Raw genomic sequence first — 22086 nt, forward strand, 5'->3', positions numbered from 1 at the left:
ACTAGGGCAACCAGGTGGTCCTAGCTCTAGCTTTCTTAAGAGGTAACCTTCCAGGAACCCAAAGCCAATACTGCCAGGCTGGACCCAGACATTGGGAAGTCCAATTCCTGATGGAGCAGAGCTGCAGGTGCCGGAGGGGTTCTGTCACCAGGAAGGGTGTCCTAGAACTTTCACCACTTTGTTGTTGGCCCGCCCCTCCTGCCTGCCCCACAACCTTCACAGGCAAATTGACTACTGGCCTCCAGGCCAGGCCACATCTCCTGCTGTGCCTGACTGGCCATCTACTTGGATAATAAACCACTGTAGAGCAACAAAGGATGTGGTTTTAGAGCTGCAGGTTGCAGACTCTTGTACTACAGTATGAATTTGCTGAACCATGGTTGCCAGTGATACATCCTCACACTTATGAATCTTTTCTAGCTTCCTCATGGCTACCCTTCCCACTCTTCTTCTGATTTCTTGGCTGCAGAATGTCTAACTAAATACAAGTGTGAAGATACAGTTGAAGGTTGGCGTGTATTGATTGAGAAAATTGTAATCACTATTTTTATATTCTTAGTTATGATTAAATATAGTAAGAATGAGTCAATACATTTTAAGATAAATAAGCATAAACAATTATTTGTGGTGTCTAGAGCTATAAGATAATCACTTAGCTTAAAATTTGAGCCTGACTGGCTAGAACAGATAGCTTAAATTGAAAGATGATTTTGGAAACCTAAAAAAAAATCAGATTGATCTGGAGGTCTTCTTTGAGCATGCTCTGTGTGTGCTGTGCTTTAATTATTTGTGTCAAATCCATGGATGAAATTATCATATTTTTTTCAGATAGTCAATATGAAAAACGTAATTAGTTATACTAAAAAGATTAAATGGATGCAAAGATTCTTTAATAATATTTTTACTTGTATCTGGGGAAACCTTGGTTCAAATCTTCAGTCAGCTACAGAACACACAAGGTGACTTTGGGAGCAATCTTGAGCAGGTCTACTCAGAAGAAGGTCCTAGTTTATTCAATGGGGCTTACTCTCAGGAAAGCATTCTAAGGATTTCAGCCATCATATCAGTCATTCCCAGCCTAATCTACTCTACCAGGTTGTTGGGATGATCAAGCTGAAGTTGGTAGAAACAAGTATGCTACTTCGAACCTAGTGAAGGGAAGAGTGGATATCAATGAAATTCCCTATTTACCTAAAGGAAGATGACCCTAAATGTAAAATAAGCTATCTAAAAAAGGGGGGTTATAGACAAATAAAGTTTATTATAATTACCATACATAATCATAAATTGTATGTGATTTTAAGATTCCGCCATTTTTCTTGGTGGCACTCCTGGAGGCAACCCTCCCTCCAAAAAATTATTTTTCCTCAACCTCAAAGGTTGTAGTGATAATAAAATGGGAAAGGGAGAACCATGTGAACAGCCATAAGCTCCTTGGGGGAAGGGTTGCATTAAAATGAACCAGACAGACAGATCATGAAGTGAAGTATAATTCATAGACACAGGTTATGTTCCTCTGCTCCCTGTGAAGCATTTTCCCCTTTCTACCTCTGTCTTCACACAGGACAACAATACACTATCAATAAACACTTAGTAAATAATGTTCAGTGCTATTCTGATTAAAAAATTGTTATAGAGCCACTTTAACCTGCTCACCTTTAAAAGAAATTCTAAATTCCAACAGGCCAGACTCATTCCAATGAACCTAAAACACACACAGTCAGCTGAATGTCATATTAGACATGATCCAACCCAAGGCAAATGGTTAAGTCCTATTGACTTGTTTTGGTTGAGTGGATTGTGCTCAATGTTTCAGTGGCGTTCCCTGCCATATTCCTTTTTCCAGGCAACAGCCTTTTAGGTTGTTTGGTATGTAGCATTATTAGTCCATCATAGTGGATCAAAATTCAAGTTCAGCCCAACAACATTTTCCAGGGTAAGAACTTTTGTTAGTCAAAACTGAGCATATACCCTGGAAAATTTAATTGAACTTCAAGAAGCAACTGAACTTAAAATAATAGAATCACAGTTGAAATTACCACAGTTGAAATGACCACAAGGGCCATTGAGTCCAACCCCTTGCCATGCAGGAATACACAATCAAAGCATTCCTGACAGTTGGCCATCCAGCCTCTGTATTAAAGACCTTCAATGAAGGAGACTCCACCACCCTTCAGGGCAGCATATTGCACTGTAGAACAGCCGTTTCTGTCAGGAAGTTCTTCCTACTGTTAGGTGGGATCTCTTTTCCTGCACCTTGAATCCATTACTCCTTTTCTCTGGAGCAGCAGAAAACAAGCTTGCTTCCTCTTCAACATGACATCCCTTCAAATACTTAAACATGGTTAAATTATAAATCTTCTCTTCTCCAGTCTAAACATATCTAACTCCCTAAGCCTCCTCCTTGAGGCTTTTAGGCTGACTCTTAGTTGAAAGTAAGTTCTGTTCACTGAAATGACTAGATGAAATGTGTTACTTCTAAGCTAATTATCAACTGGAAAGAAATCCCACTGAAACCATGGGAGCTTCCATCCACATCAGACTGCACAGTAGCCCTGTTCACATGATACAGATAACACGCATGCAGCTTTCATATATATACATGAGCTAACCTTAATTAACTTTACAAATGAAACCAGAGACCAGCACCTGGACAAATGTTTGGTTTCAATCACATATTCAGCAGTACCTGTGTTGAATGTAACCTGAGAATTTCACAATGTGTGTGCAAAGAAAAATAAACTGAGCACTATATTTGGATTATATGTGCATTCACCATAACTTGTGGGCTACTAGGTTAATAGGGAAACTATACATGCTTGTAAACAGGCTGTGTGTCATAGAACAGAGTGGTGTTGTCAGTGCATTCAAATTTATATGCTGTCTTTCTTCCAGCATAAAATTCAAAGTGGTGGACATGGGATTCCCAGGACTTGATGGTCTCTTATCCAGGATTTGATCAGATCCAGAATGCTCCAGAAGGTGCTGCATCACATGTCTTTAGCAGTCCATGCAAGCCAGCGCATTGTTTCCCAGAGAGCCCAGTCAAATGTTTCTGGGATATCTGCAAAAGGAGCCTTAAGGAAATAGCCATTCCTGAAGTAGGCTGTGCAAAGTAACAGAGATGCAGAACCAGAGCTCCCCAGTTTAAACATTGAAAGTGATTCTGTTTCAGGGTGGGGGATACTCCACCCCAAAACAGCATCACTTTCAATGTTGTTTTAACTGGGGAACCCAGATTCTCCCTTTAAGGTGGATTTAAAAGGAGAATTTGGGCTGTCTAGTTTAAACACCATTGAAAGTGATGCTGTTTGCGGGTGGATTCCAGCATCACAGCAGCCACCCATTGCGGGGGGGGGTGGGGGCAGCACAAAACTCAGATTTTGCACTGGGCTCCATTTCCCCTAGCTACACCTCTGCCTGGAGGAGAGGGTAGAAGAGACTGCCAGCTGCCGACTGCCAACTGGGAGCCCAGCTGGTGGGGGGGGGGCAGGGGAGGGCAGGGCAAGGAAGTCTGCTGTCCCAGGCCTCCTGGAGAGCTGCTTTTATAAGCACTGGGGGCGGGGATTGAGGCTTGGGAAGGTGTGGCCATGCCTCAGGGGTGAGGGTCATGGCCCCGTCCCCTGAACCCCCCCCCCCGTGGAATTCCGGATCACCTTCAAGGTGCTGGTATTGACCTTTAAGGCCTTACGCGGCCTGGGACGGCCCGTCAAATATCTTCGGGACCCACTTTTATCACCCCATGTATGTCCCTGCAGCCTCTCAGCATGGCCTCCCACACGGGCCAGAGCAACTTCCACAGCTCTGGCCCCAAAGCCTGGTGGGGCCTCTTCCTCCAGCTTCCATCCACGGGCCCTGCAGGACCTTGGTGAGTTCCACTTGGAAGGGCCTGGGCAAGACAGAGCTGAATTCCACTTGAGGCCTTTGGGAGAGAGAGGGAGACTCCCAGCCGATTAGATGGTGCCTTCCCCGACACCTGATACCGGGGTCAGCTGTCATCTCAGACTCGCCATACTCCCTCCACTTTTGGAAGAGAGGAGAATTTTTAGATCAGAACATTGGGATGCTGTTTCTCCCCTTTAGGGGAAGGGATGGAGATTATAATAACAGATTGCTGACAAGCGCCATCTACTCTTATTTTTTTACTGCTAACGCTTATTATATTACTAGAAATTTTTTATGGTTCACAAAGCTTTGCTTTTGAAATGTGTTTTAATTGCTTATATTGCCTTCTTCTATGTTGTACACCGCCCAGAGCCCCCCGGGGATGGGGCGGTATATACACTCAAAAAATAAATAAATAAATAAATAAATAAATAAATAAATAAATAAATAAATCTATATCTATGTCCCTGTGTGGGACTAGTGTGTTGCCCTTTTCCTCTGCTAGACCTCTGGTGCTGCCTTTGTGACATGGCCAGCTCTGTCCCAAGGAAAGGAGGAAACACTTTCTTTAATTTCAGATTGGATCCCCTCCTGTGGAAAAAAAAACTCAGAGAGAAGAAACAGACAGGATGAAAGTGTATTTAAGGCCTCCACTGAATTCTTTCTTTCTTTCTTGAATGGGGGGGACTGGTCCAGAGGTTTGCAGCTCTGAAGGAATCCCCCCCCCCCAAGTGTAGAAATCAGTGTTTTGACTAAATAAATGACTGTTATTTCGGCCTTCGCCTCTAAATGTTGTTCCTGATACAACCATTGATCGCCCGCCTTGTTATTCAAGGCAACGCCTGCCACTCCTCCCCCCCCCGCCCCCCCCCGTCGGGTCAGGCTCTTTTGGAAGTAGCGACGACGACGCTGACGCAAAGTCCTAAACGGAAACTAAGAGGGGGCTGGAATGCAACACGCCACATAATGGTCCTTTTGTGCGGTCCACAGAGGGATTTGGGCTGGAGAAGCGAGGCGATGGGAGAAGCGATTGAAAAATTGATAGCCTGGAGCCAAGCGGGCATTGGCCAAGCCCCGCAGAACGGGGAAGGCTGGCGAGTTAAGCCCCCCCCCCCTTCGGAGAGCCGCTTACAAAAGAGTCCCGGGCGCATCTTTCGTGGGACCCTGGGCCGTGCATAGCGTGCACTTCTTAAAAACCTTAACGGCACGGAAACCTATTGGTATGGTTATGAATGACCGCAACATTTAAAAATTTATCTTTCTCACTCTTCCATGGAGCTCCCTGATCCATATATAATTAGTTGTCGAAGGCATATATAATTAGGTTTAAGCTCACAACAGCCCTGCCAAGTAGGGTCAGAGAGAATGACTGCCCTCAGACCACCATAGCAGAGTGGGGATTAGAAGCCTGTCCCATACAGCACTTGGTTGTCACCACTGGTTGAGCATTGAGCTCTCTGGCTCAGCAGCCCTGGAATTTGGGGGGTGATACAAAGACATGCGCAGAAGGTTCCCCCTCCACCGATCCCACACACAAACACGCACAGGGCACCCGAGAGTCGGAGAAAGTGATTCCAGGGCAGAACTGAGTTCTGGTTGAGCCTTACGGGAACCTCGTATTGCCCTCCTCCGCCAGGTGAGGATCTGCTAGTCTTTCCCAGACAGCAGCCGAATAGCCGGACTTCTGAGGCGGACCTAGAAAGATCCGGAGGGAGTCCGAGACCCTGGCTGAGTTCGGCTGGGCTGGGGCAATGCTTCTTGCTTCCCGAGGGTTATCATTTGGGAAGCTGGGGAAAATTCCTGGCACAGAAACCCTGTAATTTGCATTGGCTGTTGATGGGGCGCTGGTGGGAAAGACGACTGTGCGGCGACACACGTCATTCTCTCTCTCTCCCTCTTTCTCTCTCCCTCTGAGCTACAGATTCTCGAACATATACAGCTTCTAACGCGTGATATGAGTCCATGAATGGACAAACCAGTCCTTTCAGCCTTGCCGGCGATCTCCTTTCTTGGCCGTCTTCCTGGCACTGGAGGGTGTGTGCCATCGTTCCAAATTTTCTCTTCAACTGAGACACTATGTGCCCTGGAGATCTCGCCAGCCATTCGAAAGACAGGGAGTTGGTTCCATATCATGGCAAGGTCTAGGTGTGCCTGCGTGCGCTCAAGTAATGCAATCAGTTCTATGTGAGACAGACAAGTCAATAGTGGGTATCTGGGGGACGTATAAAGTTGCGCACTAGCATACCCTGACTTGGCGATAATGAATTTGATGAGTTTGGGTTTAAACCTCACTTTTCTCTACCTTTAAAAGAGCTTACAAACAGTTTACCAAACTCTTTTCCTTCCTCCCTTGGCAACAGACCCATTGTGGGGTTGGTGGGGCTGAGAGAGTTCTGAAGAACTGTGACTAGCCCAAGGTCACCCAGCAGGCTGCATGTGGAGGATCAGGGAAACAAATCCAGTTCGCTAGGTAAGAGTCCACTGTTTACCTGGAGGATTGGGGAATCAAACCTGGTTCTCTAGATTAGAGTCCACCTGCTCTTAACCACTACCCCCCGCTGGTTCAGTGAACTCCCCTGAACTCATATCTGAATAAATGCGGTCAGCACAGTGTTTTACTACAGAAGTTCTTTAGTATTCGAACCTTTTTGGCACACACTTCTTTTTAGCTAGTTTACTTAACGGACCGGGACAAAAATGACTGTTTTTCATTTGTTGTACAGATCTACGCTTGGGAAAGCCCTTTCACTAGTTAAGAGAGTTGATGCTGCGCCCCGAGGATCTTATTTATTCTTTATCCGAGCAATAGGACGCCATTGGAGTGGTCCAAACAACTGCCAGCCTTTTTGAAAGCAAGGGGAAAGAGGGGACCCTGTGACCTCATCTCCAGTAAACAAGCTTTGTGAACATATTTTGTTGCAGATTAGGAACAAGATGACCTGATCCAGTCCAACTCACACTTCTTCCGTCCAAAGAAAGTCCGGTGCTGCGAGAAAGGCAGGTCTTGGGAGCGACCCAACGCCTTTTGTTGTTGAGACCTACCAGCTGAACTGACCTCAGTCCACTTTTCTTCTACAAAACACGGAGGAAGGGGGAAGAGTGGGGGGAAACAGACACCCCCCTCGAACCTCCGGGGCCGGGAGAAGAGTCGCGCGAATGCCAAATGCACGGACGGTTGGTCCGCTTGGGAAACGGAGAGCTGTTGAAGATTTTCTTACCGTCGCAGCTGATCAGCATTCTCCGGGTTTGGCAGAGAGGGCTGGGGAAAGAATACGGTCCTTTTTGTCACTCAGTGGGGGGGGGGGGGGAGCGAAACAGGAGAAGGGAGATATACAGAGCCTCAATGCGTGCCTGAATATCGGGGAGATGTGATCAGTGCGCCAAACGTTAGACCCCTAAATCGTGAGGAAGCCCCCCCCCCATACATGCTCCCCCACTCCAGAGGAAAAAGTCTGCAAGGCCTAAAGTTCTCTCCTCACTCCCCAGGGCAGACGACCTCTACAAGCGCCATGGGGAGAACTTTGTTGGACGGGGCAATCCAGAGAGCGCGGCCAGTTGGAGAGTGAGGGGCACCGCTGGGCTGCGGATCCCAACTTTTCGCAGCGCGCCCCTCACCGGCAGGGCCGCTGCCAATGCCCCCCCCCCTTCGCCTCCGCCTCTTTTTCTGAGCGGCCAGCCCCGCTGCCGGGCATTGTTGGGCCGGCTCCTAACGGGAGCACGTCTGCCAGCGCTGGCGCAGCTCAAATACAGCTGCACTGGCTTTGTCTGGGGTTCGTGGTCTCCCCCCCCCCTTTCTCCCCCCTAGACAGACAGCGAGTGAGCACGGCATGCCAATGAGCTCCGATAATGGCGAGGGGGGGGGGGCAGGCGGGGCCCTCGTTTTGTTGGACTCGCCCTTAGCGATCCAAGCCACCCACCCCCTCATCCATCCGAGCGCCGCAGCAGGAAAAAGGGGGCAGGAAGGCATCCTCCCAAATGCAGGGTCCCTCTGGAGCAGAATTGGGTGCGGGGGAGGCTGAAGCACAGCTGCTGCTGCTGCACTGCGGAAGGGGCCACGGCTTGGGACCGGTGGTGAATCCGGACAGCCCCGGGTCGTTTGTTTCCAGGATTTTAGGAATACCTTCGAAGTGGGGTTCGAACAAGCCCACTTTATAGCCGACGCCGGTACAGACGGCCGGCCTTCTCCCTCTTTCTCTCCCTTCCCCCCTTCCTCCCCCACCCATGCCCGAAAAATAGATATTTCAATGGGGTGAAGCCGCATTTCTCTCTGACTGGACAGCAGGCAGCCAACGGGCGTACGTTAAAAGGTGGCGTAGGTAGGCGCTGGTCACCAGTGCCTGAGGCCAGTTTCCCCAGAGAGCCCTCTTGGAAGGAGGAGGGGGCCGGGTGGGTGGAGGGCTCTGTTCCAAAGGGGCGTAGACTCCCGTTTGCCGGGGAGTATTAAGAATCAGGAGCAGGGGAGGTGGAAGGAGTTGCTCTGGAATGGCTCTGAATGTTGAGTGATCCGACGTGTTCAACATCTGTCAGCTTTTGCAGGAACGTGTTTTATTTGAATTTTAACCGGCACTGGTAACTTTCTTCTCCACGGGGCTTACATGGCTCTCCTCTGTGTGCGCGTGAAGAAAAGAAAGCTGGAGCATGTGCAGAGTGCCTTTCTTTGTAGCACCTGGAGTTCGGGGAACCATTTTCTAGGAGCTAGAAAATCCAACCTGATATTAGGTTTGCTCATTTCTTCTGGTTCTTTCCAGGCCAGGAGCAGAAGGGGCTGGGGGAGAGACGCCCCTCAGATTTATTCTCGCTTCCTTTCGACCCTGCCATCGAGACTTGCACTGGGGTAAATTCCTCAAAGTGGCTCTCAGATCTATTCCGGTTGTGAGGGTGGGGGAGAAAAGCAAACCAATTCACCGTTCGTTTTAATTATGAAGTTAATAATTATGAATTATTAACCAGAAAGGATTGGTGCCTTCATTGCCACATTTCCCTTTGCGTAGCCAACGTACAGTTCTGCAATTGTGCCTTTCCATGGCAAATTTGTACCGTAGGCTGTTGTCATTTCTGCCATGCATTTTACTGATTAAAACCCTTCATACACAGCCTTTTCAAATACCGTGTGTGTGTGCATGTGTGCGTGCATGCGTGTGCACTGTCAAGTTGCTACCCAGTCATTGTGAGGCTATGGCCCCTTCCGCACATGCAGAACAATACACTTTCAATCCACTTTCAATCCACTTTGCAGCTGTGCAGAATAGCAACATCCACTTGCAAACAATTGTGAAAATGGATTGAAAGTGCATTATTCTGCTTGTGCGGAAGGGGCCCAAGAATGAATTTCCTCCAAAACATTCTATCCCAAACAGCCTTGCTCAGGTCTTGCAAACTGAGGGGCATAGCTTCCTTTATAGAGTCAATCCATCTGGTGGTGGTTCTCCTCTTTTACTACTGCCCTCTGCTTTTCCTAGCATTATTGTCTTTTCTAGTGTCTTCTGTAAAGTGACCAAAGTACCATAGTTTTAGCTTCTAGGGAGAGTTCAGGCTTGATTAGAGCTAGAACCTATTTCTTCCTCTTTTTGGCAAGCCATGGTACCCCTAAAACTCTTCTCAAACAGCACATTTCCAAGGAATCCGCTTTCTTCTTGCCAACTTGCTTCAGCCTCCAACTTCCACACCCATGCATAATATGCAAGGGCCCCAGCATAAAACTTCAAAGGACCCAAAGCAGATATGTGAGTGAAAGAGAGGAATAGGGGCAGTGGTGTTTCCTTGGCACCTTCCGCACATGCAGAATAATTCACTTTCAATCCACTTTCAATCCACTTTGCAGTTGGATTTTACTGAGTTGAATAATAAAATCCACATTCAAACAATTGTGAAAGTGGTTTGAAAGTGCATTATTCTGCATGTGCGGAAAGGGCGAGCTCCCTCCTTCCTTCAGGTGCCGGGATCTGTCTTTTTTCTCTGGCCCCTTCCGCACACACAAAATAATGCGTTTTCAAACCACTTTCACAACTGTTTGCAAGTGGATTTTGCCATTCCGCACAGCTTCAAAGAGCGCTGAAAGCAGTTTGAAAGTGCATTATTCTGCATGTACGGAATGAGCCTCTGTTTTTTTCACTTCGGCTCCTCCTCAGCAGCACAGCTGGTCCGTGGGATGTCCCACAAGATTTTTCCAGGCCGTCATTTATGGCTAGCCCTGCCTCTCTCCGTTTATTCCTTCTGAACGGCGTATACGGTGCAGCTGTAGGCTCCTTCGGGCAGAGACCTGTCTCTTGATGGAATGAAATGCAAAGAGCACTTGGCCTCCCCTGGCGCCATAAGGCTGAACTGAGGCGTTAGCTTCTCGATGTCAAGGGAGGACTGCGGTTGCTTCTGTCCCGGCAAACGACAGCCGCAGTCCTCTTCGGGTCTTCTGCGGATAGGTCCGTCGCTGGCCCATTCGGCAGGTTCTTCCATGCCGTGGTGCCTCTCCGAAATCGCCCCATCCTTTTTTAAATCTGTTGTTAGGAAGGGGTGCTCTCCCCATATTCCAATTGTTTCCTTTACACGGAAGGCTTGGGACGGTGAGCAAAGCCCAGCAAAACAAAGGTCAAGAAAAGATCGTTACACTTAAATCCTTAAAAACTCACGAGCCTTTCTGCGGGCTCCAAGTCGCCGCTTCCCCAGCCGCTCGAGCTGAACCTTTGGCGGCGACCCTCCCCTAAAAGGAGCCTTCAGTTCACCCGCGAACGTTTTTCCCAGTAGTTGGATTCTGAGTAGACCAGATTAAGATTGTTCTCTTGCACATATATGCGCACATCAGTTGTGGTGTTGAAAGGGAAAATAATTTCCCTGTGAAACTGGCTAGGAAAAGGGCCGCTCTTGCGCTACTTTGTCTCAGGTGTAAAAACCCCAAACCGCCGCCTGCCAATTCTGCACAGCCTTGTCAAGCTGGCAATGGGTCAACCGCTTCCGTTCCTCCTAATCTCTCTGAGGCATCCCTTGGTTCCAGCCGACTTCGCAGATACGTCAGGGTTACTTTATACGTGCTAGCACATCCGCGTCATTTAAAGTGACTTCATGACATCACAGGACGACAGTGACATCAGGCAACCAATTGCACGTGTGGGAAGAAGCCAGACGTTGCCTGCACAGCTCTGGCCACATTCATATCACCGGAAACGATTGCCATTCCGAGTCTGTTCACACGTTCAGCTGCTGCCGGAAATCAAGCGGTGGGTGGCAACTCAAGCAATGTTAGCTGCACGTATGTACCAGCGAGATGGTGGGTTGTTGAAGAGTGGAGACAGCCCAAAGTTGGTGGCTGATCTCTGCTGGTTCGTCCACATATTCGGATTCCAGACACGCCTCGGTGCTTGTTCGTGTGATGAATATGCCTGTGAACCACTGCGGGGCAAGAGCGTGGCCTCTGCGAAAGATACCCTGACGGGTAGCAGCGTTGGTTTGTCGTAGGAAAAATAAACAGGACTTCAGTGGCCCCTATCAACGCTAACCACGTTTCTTTTCAGGGGGGCTCTGCTCCATCCAAGCTTAGACTGGGAATCACAGGGCAGGACTCTGTCCAGTGCCACAAGACTCCTGTTGATTCTCTCCTGAAGGTGTGGGACTTCCAAGAGTGCTGGGAAAGGATGGGATGGGAGGATCACAGGGCACATATTCCTGGGATTTTTCAAGTGTGAATGGGATGCACCTGATCTAGTAGCAATGCATGCATGCTGACTCAGCCTAACGTTGGCAGGGCCTCTCCGGAGCAGGCAGATTCTGGATTGTGGCCCCCCTTCCGCACATGCAAAATAATCCACATTCAATTCACTTTTGCAATTGTTTGAAAGTGGATTTTGCTATTCCGCACAGTAAAATCCAGCTTCAAAGTGCATTGAAAGTGCATTGAAAGTACATTATTCTGGATGTGTGGAAGGGGCCAATGAATGAGAGGTTGTGTGGCATTTAGTGACAAATTTCTTTTTTATTATGTTAAACGTCCTTAGCATATAAAATAAGTATTTGGAACTCTCCTCAAATTCAGAGATGTAGAAGGAAGGAGGGAGGGAAGGAAGGCATTCCATTTTCTTTTCTGTGTACCAACAGTAGAATCACGAAGCTGATGGTACACTGTTTTGCCACTAGATGTCGCTGATGCAATTCAAATGAGCCCAGCTTAACCTACGCTCCAATCCCCTTTGCAAGAAAAGTTTTTCTTCAAGCCTTTACAGAAAACAAACATCCGATTTGCAATAGATAGGCTATTCATTCTCTTCAATGAAACTCTTGGGAGGGAGTGTTTTATAACATGGTTCTTTGCTTTTCCCCTCTGTTTTTATTTGATTTGGTATCCTAATCAAGCTCTTGTAAAAACAGGCCAAATTGCCCCGAGATTCTAACAAAATTGGTCGTTTTGTTGTGGGGACAAATGAACCAATACAAAGAAACTTGCATCACAGTTAACCTAAGAGGAAGTCCGAGGCCCCGATCCTATGGGAGGGGAAAGCAAGAAACCCCGTGATTCTTGAGGCTGGGTGAGGCAAGGAAATCAACATACTGGAGATATCGCCCAGACTTAAAAAGGTGACGAAGATGCTGTAAGAGAAAGAAGCTCCTCCATTCTTACCCAACTCTGTAAAGCGGGGGCAGGGGGAGGACTCAAACCTGCTTATTGGAACTGGGTTAGGGGCCCCTCAGAAATCAAGTGGCCAGAGAGGGAACCAGAGCTGCCTCCTCTCATCCGAAGGTTCCCCCAACCCGGCTTCTTACTCCCAACCCTTGCCTCCCCCCCCCCTTACCCCCTGACGTTGTTTCGTGTGTCTTGGAAGCAAAGGCGAGCAGCCGCGCAGGCAGCCCTGAAGAAAAGAACTGCAGGAATGAGGAACGTACGTATGATGAGGAAGTAAGTGGTCGGGCATTAGCAGCCCAAACACGTAGAAAAGGGCTAACATCTGCGGTTTAATAAAATGCCGGCAAGAAATTATAGACCTGTTCATATGAGAGCCACAGGCTTAGCTAATCACCCCGGGGTAGGGGGAATCAGAACGGCAGGCTGCGTGTGGGGTTTGGGGGGGGGGGTGCAGTGACGCAGGGAAGTCAGAAGACGGGCGGATTTTAAAGCAGGACCTGTGGTTTTTAAATGTTCAAAATAAGATTTCCCATCAGTGTGTATACACACGCACATATCACTGCCTCTATCTTCGGCAAAAGGTAGCTGGGACCAAGTCTTGAAACTTGGGTGTCTTCTGAATAGATGCAGAATTTTGCTTCTCTTTCCGCAGCGTGTTTGCAAAAATGAGATTCAAAGATCTCTAACTGAACACCCGAAAGGCAACGGCGGTAATACCGCGACATTAAAAGCAAGGGCGCTTTTAAAGTTGACTTCAGGGGGACCGACCCGCGCAGATCTTCCTGCTCACGAATGTAGAAGCAAAGTCAAGTCCTTAAGAGAGAGGGTTTTTTTAAATTATATTATTATTTCAACTTCCGGGACCTGAGAGTTGCGAATACATGATTAGATAAAAGGATTTTAGAGATAAAAATAAAAATAAAGTATTACGGAATCGTGTTCGTGTCAGATGAATCAGGCTGAAACTTTAAACCAACTGGATCTGGTGGATCACTACCTCATCCTTTCCCATTATTTCTGCAGGTGCTGCTGCTCCTTTCTTCAAAATTCCAAAGTCTTTGTTCAACTTAATTTTCACGTTTTCCCGATACGGTTAAAATGTCTCTCCCAGCCCTTTCCTCGCTAGGAAATGGAATCGAAGCAGAGCCCAACCAAATGTGCAAGCCAAATGACCTAACGAACTGAGCATGTGAACCGGATTCACGTCTCTAAACTAGCGCAGCTACTGCTTATTCGTATTGCTGTGAAAACTGATATGATCCCGAGCCCCGCCAATGTCGCTACTTGCGCGCTGGAACTGTGCAACTCTTCACACACTTCAATTAGTCTATTTCATTCCCAGAACTCCAAAGCAATGAACCCTGGGAGCGGTAGTTCTGCGGGAACTCTGTGCCATAGGTTCGCTGGCATTCTCACGAAACTGAAAGCTGTCAGACTCCGGTGAGGGGAAGCTTGAGGGTCTAGAAACCCAGGGGCCAACACACCAAAACTCAGGTGTGGGCTGGTGAGCGACAAGATGGGATGGGCGATTTCCCATTTGAACTTTTAAACTTCCCTTTCCTACTTCCGTCTGTCTTTAACACGGGACGTCCCGTCAGAATGTTGCGAGTTGCTTGAAAGCGCCGATTTAAGACCCCCGGGTTGGCCGGTTTTTGGCGCCCTCCTAGAAGATCTACCTGCGGGCGGGCGTGTTTCTTCTCCGCAGCCTTTGCTGCGTTCCTCTGTTGTGCAACTTCGCCGATTGGTGGCTCAGCACAAGCAGGCCCGCAGGTCACGTCGAGTATTCACAAACCCGAGCAACTCCCAAGCAAATAGAGCGATCATGGTAGTTCGGGACCCCAGTTGCAAGAACGCCTGCTCGCAGGGATCGATCAGCAGCTTTGGGGAGAGGGTTCCCCGGTAGGTGGCATCCTTCAGGTACCGCCTTAGAGGGAAGGAACAGGCAAAGGGGCAGCCAACCTCAGTCGCCCACCCAGATGCGTTTAGCTGCAGAGCAGGGCGGAGGGCTGGGAGGGATATCATCGATGGTTCCCCAAGCAAAAGTCTGTTTTTCCCTCACGTGGTTGCAAATAAAAAACTGTCGGAATAAATAAGTTTTTCCCCCACCCCACGCTTCCTCCTGAACATTTTTGTTGTCAAAGTGTTAAATGTTCCCGTCATTTTTATTCAAACACTAACATGATTACGGCCAATTATATATTCACCAGTGTTCTTTAGTTTAGAGTAATTGTACTTGTCACTAATAAAACAGACATAATGGATCGCTCCTGCTCTGGATTTTCGAGCAATTTTCTGTAATTTGATTGAATTATCCTTTGCAGCTTTTTTTTAAAAAAAATCTATATTTTCGAATCCTATTCGCTGGGAAATTGCCACTCCGTTCCTGTTTTGTTGGGTTGCGAGTAATGTACACTTCCCTAACATTTATAAATAGAATCCAGCCCTTTTGGCAACTGGCGAAGGAGGGGAAAGACATTAAAAAAAAACCCACCTCTTTCCAGTCTAAATTTTTGCAATCCGAGAGAAAAGTGCAGGAGCCATTTATTTATATATATAAATGTATAAGGTGCAAACAGAAAATCTTGCATGCTAATCAGATGGGGGCGACTATTGTAATAGTCTTGTTGTTCCTCTCATCCTTCAAAACAGGAGAACATGTCGAGACAGGCAGTCGAGGGCTTTTTAAAAATATATATTTACCCAGGGAGACCAGGTATACACACACTACTACAGGAAAATACAACGCCAATTACGTTCCTCTAAGCAATTAGACTAATTATCTACATACTGTTCCCATGTTCTTTTTGGGCTCGATTACGCAGGCACAACCGACAGCGGCTTAACTGTCTGGAGGTGCAGGCAGAGTCCCGATAAGCAAACACCGCCCATGGGCCAGATGCCTCTTCGTCCCCTGGGGGTCAATTTCAGCGGCTTGCTGTGGGGCCAAGATCCGCAGAGATCCATTCATCGCTGCGGAATTGACAGCTTTGGCGAGATCTTACCCCCACAAGCCCCATAGATTGAATTAGCCGGCAGGCTGGCAGTTTTCTCCGGCTCCAAGTTCAACCGTTTTGCAGATTCGGATCGATTTCAGAAATTTATACTCTCGTGGAAGGAAACAAGTGTCATCTTCTCCCTCCCCCCCGCCCCCACATTTTCGAAGGTTTTGTAAACCTACATTTTCCTAGGAGTTTAAGGAAAAGGGAAGCACTGCCTTTGTTGAACCAGCCAAACCAGCATTCCGTCCAGTGGCCTGTTCAAAGTAGGGTGGCAGGAACAAAGGAAAGACCTGCCGCTGTTGTTCAAAATCAGATATTCAGAGCTAAACTGCCTCTGCCCATGGAGGTTCCATTTAGCTTATACGATTCAACCGTTAGTTGAATCATATAAGTTAGTTGAACCGTTAGTTGAACCGTTTGTAGACCCGATTTCCTTTTCGTTTCTCGAATCCTTCTTTAAAGCTTCTACATTATGACCCCCATTTGAAAGCACGTGTTATCGAGTGCTAAAATTCTATCAGGCTGTGAGAGGGGAGCTACCGCAGCACGAGCTCACGACTCCCCTGTTGCTGCAGAGTGAGACAAAGGGTTTTAACTCTCAGAGGATGCAGCTAGCCATAAATCGGGGTATGTAAGGAAAGTTTTAACAAGAGGTGGTAAGAATGCCGGGTGAATCGAGCAGCAAGAGCTCTTGCGCGGCTTTCCCCTGGCGAATCCTGGCATCTAAAGATCTAAATCCTAAACCGTTTCAGTGAAGGTACATTGCTCAACCTAAGGTTAGCAAAGCAGAATCTTGGGTAGTGGCGACTTCTTGCTGAGGCGCAATTCGAAACACCGCATTTGCAAACAATTCCCAAATATTACTCCCGAGTAAACTAGTTTGGGAAGGGAGTGTTGTTTATTAGGAGCTATAGTGAGGCTGGGGGCAGCCGTGACAATGGGTTGTAATCTGACACCTAGATATCACTCTCCCTCTCTTTATAATATCTCAAAAAGTATGACCATTGGTGGCTAGGGCCCCAATTCTAAAAGCCCCGGACGCAATGAGCTGGCTAAAGAAGGGGGGGGGGGGTTACATCCCACTGGTCTCCGCACATGTTGAAATTTCTCCTATTGAGTTCTGCTGAACTGAAGCAAAGTGTTCAACTTTGGCTGAATCATAACGTGTTAGTGTGAATTCATTGCCACGAACAGTGAGGTTTCGAGATCCGGGTTTAGGACCAGGTGAGGAATGGCGGTACGTTCCCATGAGGGGGCGATGCCTGGGTCATACCGGTCGCCGTTTCTCTGCGTCACTCTCTGTCTACCTACTGTCATCTCACCCTGTCTATATAGTTAGTTGGTGTAGATCTATATGTAGATCTATCTCGGCCTCAGAGGATCCGTTTGTTTGCTTGAGTTTCCCGGGTTACAAAATAATTTAATAGCAGATTTGCTGTTTGCACAGCGATTTGGAAAATAACACTCTAGAATGTTTTTCCACTGTGTGCATGTGTTATGAGAGAAACTGTGATTCTAATGGGCATGCCAGAGACATCGAAAATACACAAAGGGCTCCTGAGAATTCGGGATCTTCCGGCGCGGATTCTCCTCTGTCTCTCCGACCCTGGTTGCCCGGAAGGGCCTCCGTCCCTTTATTAGACTTAGTGGATAGAAACAGAGAGGGGGGGGGGGCTCTCTGCAAACAATGGGAAGCCACCCCAGCGGATCTTTTGGCCGGGCAGAGGTTTTTTTTTTCACAGGAGTTCCTGCATCCCTGCCATAGCATGGCTCTAAAGCAAAGCAAACCACGAAATAGGCCTGGTGAGAGTCCTGCATGGGAGAATGAAGAAGATAATCCTACCTGAATGGCCTAATGGTTTTACATAGAACTGACAACGTATCACAGCTCTCCCACCCCCCCACCCCCCGGAGGCCAGCGAGATGTGCGAAGGAAAAGCCAAGGCCCTTCTGATAATGTCCGGCAGTTACCACCGGTCGCCATCCGAGACTTCCTCCGTTCTCCTCCCCCAAGGGTCTTGGGCACCTTTCCTCTCCAAAAAAGACCATGCAGTGGCAGGCACCTTCAACATGGCTAGTCAAGGGACTTCTGGGCTGGCTGTGTTGCCTTCGTTTGGGGAAGCTGGCTATTATCCAGGAATCCCCACCTCCTGTCCTCCTGGGGGTGGGGCTGCCACCCTCCCCCCCCCCCCAATTCTTCCTGCCCGCACGACTTCGCCCACGGCATGTCTCGAAATCTGGCCAGAGAAGCAGGGGAACGCTCCTCCACCAGCAGCAGTGTCAGGGCTGGAGCCGAGGGGTTTCCCCCATTCCACACACACACACACACACCCTCCCAGGGCTGCAGGCAGCCACTGGTCCACAGATGCCTGTTTGGGCTCTCAGGAAGGATGGAGCGGCAAGCGGGGCTCCTGGATCCTTCCCGTTAGGCGCCTGAAAACCCCCATTCCCCAAATATGCAAACATGTCTTTTCAGCAAGCCTTTATTGGCATAGAGATGCAAACATGTAAAGAAGTCGCGATTCAGCATCTCTCGAGGCTTCCTCGGGAGTGGTTCTCCTCTTCCTAGTGCGGTGGCTGTTCTTAGTTAGTTTTCGACTATTAGCGTCCGGCTGTTCGGCGCTCCACAGGTTTCAATGCAAACTCTTCTCTCCCTTCCAACTAGGAGCCTCCGCGCTCCTTTAATGACTGTCTTGTGACAGCTAAACCGATTAAGTGCGATTGGGAGGCTGTTTTCAAATGTTCTGATTTACAGCTATTGACAAGAACTTGACGTTAGCGAGGCCTGCTCCAAGAGAAGGGCAGGTGCCCTTCCCTTGCCCAGCGTTTGTAGGAAATACACCAGGAAAGGTAGTCCCCCTTGCAAGCACCGGGTCATTTCTGACCCGTGGGATGACGTCACACCCCCACGTTTATGAGGCAGACTCTGTTTATGGGGTAGTTTGCCACAGGCTTCCTCAGCCGTCTACACTTAACCCCCAGCAAGCTAGGTACTCATTTTACAGATATGAAATATATGGAGGTGCTTTTTGAGGACACAGACTACCTGCAAACCTTTAGCGCTGTTTGCTCAAAGGACCTACAGGTATGAAGGGAGGGGGATCCCCTTTGCAATATACACGGACATTTTGTGTACACGGTCTACATTTTGTTTTGTTTTTATTTTTTGGGCAATTTGCTGCCACATAATAGGATGAAAATGGCAGCTGTGCAATTTGATCCTGGCACCTCTCGTAGGGCAAGACATTCCATGACAGGAAACTTCCCTGAGCAGTCATGACCATCACATGTCATACATACGCATTTGTAAGGTCCAGGGGCAAAAATGGAAACAACGCTCGCCTCTTGTTAAAACGAGACATCACTATATGCACACGAGTACTTCCCAGCATATGTGTGGGGGCGAATTCTCCGTCTCGCCCCTTGCTTAAATTGATCAGAGCGCGTCTTTTCTTGCAAAGGCCGGACGTGCGAACCATGCTCGCGTTTTCCCTGCTGGGATTTCTACTTCTAGCCTTGCACCGCGGGGGCCACTTTTGGATGCCAGAAATGGGGACAATGACACAGGGTTTCCGCCGTGCCCTCGGAGAACGTCTTCTGGGGGGAAAGTCCTCGGCTTCTCCCCTTCATTTCCCCCACCTCTTTTCACGCAGAACATTCCTGCGCCCCCCCCCCCCAACACGCTTCCCTTCCTTAGCCGAACTCGGTCCATCCCCCACTCCCTTCAGGAGCGACTTTCACTCTCCTGATAAGAGCGCATTGTGTGAACCCGACGGGATGTGTGGTCCGTCCACCGGGCGGTGTGGCACATTCGCTTTCACAGCGCCTCTTCCTTTCTTCTCTCTCTCTCTCTCTCTCTCTCTCTCTCTCTCTCTCTCTCCTGCTTCTTAGAGAGTTATGTGTAAGCTGCAAGCTCTCAAGGCTTCTATGCCTTTGAAAGAGCCAACCCGATGCCCCCCCCCCGCTTTCTCATTTCCCCTCTCCAACTGCCCTGCTCGACGCCTCTCCTTCCGAAGTGCAGGAGCTCATTGGAAATCAAGGGAACCTGAGGACCTGGAGTCCGAGTGGGGGCTGCAGAGGACACCACCGCCTCTCGGTTCCCTTCCTCGGCTGGCCGTTCTTTGGCTGACGCCCTTATTTGCTCAAAGACCTCCATCGTCACCTGGCTGGCGTAATGCATCTCCGCGGCAAACTGTGCCGCAGCACTTAACCCTGTAAGAGCTGGAGGGGGCGGGTGGGGAGCGGCCAATAAAACTAGCGGCCAAAATAAAATGGGAAGGAGGCATGAGTGTGGCTTGGCTCTTTCAAACATTTGCACCGAAAGAGGGCCGCTTTGCTAGATCTTGGACACCACACGTGCCTCCTCCTCCTCCTCTCCTTCGCCATGCCAATAAGCATTAGTCATCCGGTGGGAACTTCGTGTTCCAGACAGCTCTGGCATAAGGGGGAGTCCCCCGAAGCCTGCTGGAGAGAATTCTGCTTGATGGAGTCCCACCATCCATTTGGAATATATGAAGGCGAGTCTTTTCTTTCCCGCCCCCCTCCCCCTGCCCAGTGCCCACGTACCTGGATGAAGAGAGCCGAGAGAAACCGAGAAGAGTTTCCAAGAAGTCTCTGGCGGTCCCTGGGTGCTGCTGGCCAGCGTCTGGTGTCCCTCCTCTGCACAAGGCAATCCGCAGCGAGCACTCCCCAGATATTCTCTCCCTCTCTCTCTCAGTCGAAGCTCACATCGATTTGTTCTTTCCAAGGGTTTCAAGCAAATTTCCCGGTGCCACAATGTTATGATGGAAGGATGCTGAAATGACAGGCCCCGTAGACGCTTGTCTCTTAATCATCTGCTTCTTAATTTAGTTGCCGTGCCGGGGCTTGCGCGTGTGAAGGCGCGCACCCGTGTGTGCGCGCCAAAGAGGGAGAAGCCGCTGACAACCTGCGGCTTCCTAATGAGTGACGAGGCAGGGCTGCGGCGGCAAAGTAACACTTCCCTGGTGTGAAGACCTCTTACTGGGAAGTTTAGTTCACTACTGTTCTTGCAAGCCTAATCGTAGAACCTGTAACCAAAACCCCCAGAAGAAAGATACAGCGAGCGGAGGAGAGACACTTCTCGTCGCTGAATGGCAGCTCCTTTGCCAGCTGACAAGAAAGGCCCCAGAATGGGCTGGAGAAACAAGAGACCTCTTGGACAGTCGAGATGGAGACGGGAAAGGGGGTAGATTGGGAGGTCGTTTTCCTATCCATATGAGGGCCTGCCTGTCTGTTTCAGACCCTTCCTTCCTTCCTTCCTTCCTTCCTTCCTTCCTTCCTTCCTTCCTTCCTTCCTTCCTTCCTTCCTTCTGCAACCCAAGTCACTCTCTATGGCCCAAACTGCCAGCGTTTCCCCGCTGCACTTTCTCCCTAAGAAGGAAAGAAAGCCGGGGAGGAGAGAAGTGCGTGTCCCCGCCGTGAGAGATCGCAAGAGCGGGCTGCATTCCCTGTGATTCTCAAGCATCTTGCCGGGGGCCCTCCAAGTGCAGAAGCCTTGGCTGAAGAAGCCCTCCTTCGGCTGGGCTGGCCCTTTAAGTCCCTCGGAAGACAACATCCCCACCACCCTTGTAGGCCTCAGAACAAAGACGTTTGCGTACAGATTGCAGCACGAACGCCCTCTCCATGTCCCTGAGTTCAGTCAAGTTAAGGAGAGGACGATTTTTTGGCCCGATTGTATCTTCTCTTTGTAAGACAATGTGAGAACAATCGGGAAAGGCTTTAGCCGCTCTCAAAGGCAAAGGTGTGTGGGGACTCCAATCCACGACCCTATGGCTGCCTTCCCTTTGTCTCTGCAGCAGGCAACTGAGGAGTTTCACTCCTTCCCCCACCCCCCAACTCTCCCACCGAAGTTGTCCTATCCACTGAACAAGCGCCACAAACCCATGGCTGAGAGATCTGGGCCTCCAAATGGTTGAAAAGTGGTCCTCTCCCTGCCAGGATCCCCCACTTTTGGCTCAGAACAAGTCCCTGTATTCTGCCTCAAGCTTTCGGGAAACTTCTCTGTTTCTAGACAATCTCAAACAAGCGACATGGCGCCAGCCATTCTGTCGCAACCCCTTTTGTCCTCCAAAGGACTTTTTTGTAGCAAAATATCCTGAATGCCCCAAGTACTTTGGACCCAAATCTCTGGACTCTGGAACAACCAAAAAGTCCCACTTAAGGACCGGGTAAAACAATGGCCGCACATGGCGCCGTGACTTCGCTGACTGATGATGAGGCCTTTGGAAATAGTTCAAGGACAACGGACAACAGCCCCAGCAAAAGTTCAGCGACTTTGGAAAAGATCTGAGCAGGTGCTTAGAGTCCAAATCCACGGGACAGGCGCCTAACTTTGGCTGGGCCGTTCCAAAGGATGGTGATTTGCTACCATGCAACCTACAGCATGAACCACAGACAAGTAAAGTTCTCTACCAGATCGATTCAGATATATTTAACTGTGTTGGGGTGGGGGGTGGGGGTTGTCGTCTAATCCATATGCGTGACGGTGACTCAGGAGCGAGGGAATGATAGGTAGTCGGTTTATAAACACTCCGCAAGTGACGCAAGACTTTCCCATTTGTTTGTGTGTGCAGGCTT

General features: G+C 49.0%; 1 long non-coding RNA gene across 3 annotated transcripts in view; it reads right to left on the bottom strand.

Moving 5' to 3' along the window:
- LOC125425761 overlaps positions 1 to 20762 on the bottom strand; it is a 60479-nt gene extending 39717 nt beyond the window's left edge. For 2 of the 3 annotated variants that reach the window (XR_007243442.1, XR_007243443.1), the window contains exon 1: positions 20056 to 20762. This is a non-coding gene — a long non-coding RNA (uncharacterized LOC125425761). Of the gene's footprint in view, positions 1 to 5437; positions 5559 to 20055 lie in introns of those variants that run through there. The other variant, XR_007243444.1, reaches the window with a different exon arrangement.
- Positions 20763 to 22086: the final 1324 nt, after the last annotated feature.

Source organism: Sphaerodactylus townsendi, linkage group LG02, assembly GCF_021028975.2.
Source record: "Sphaerodactylus townsendi isolate TG3544 linkage group LG02, MPM_Stown_v2.3, whole genome shotgun sequence".
NCBI lineage: Eukaryota > Metazoa > Chordata > Lepidosauria > Squamata > Sphaerodactylidae > Sphaerodactylus > Sphaerodactylus townsendi.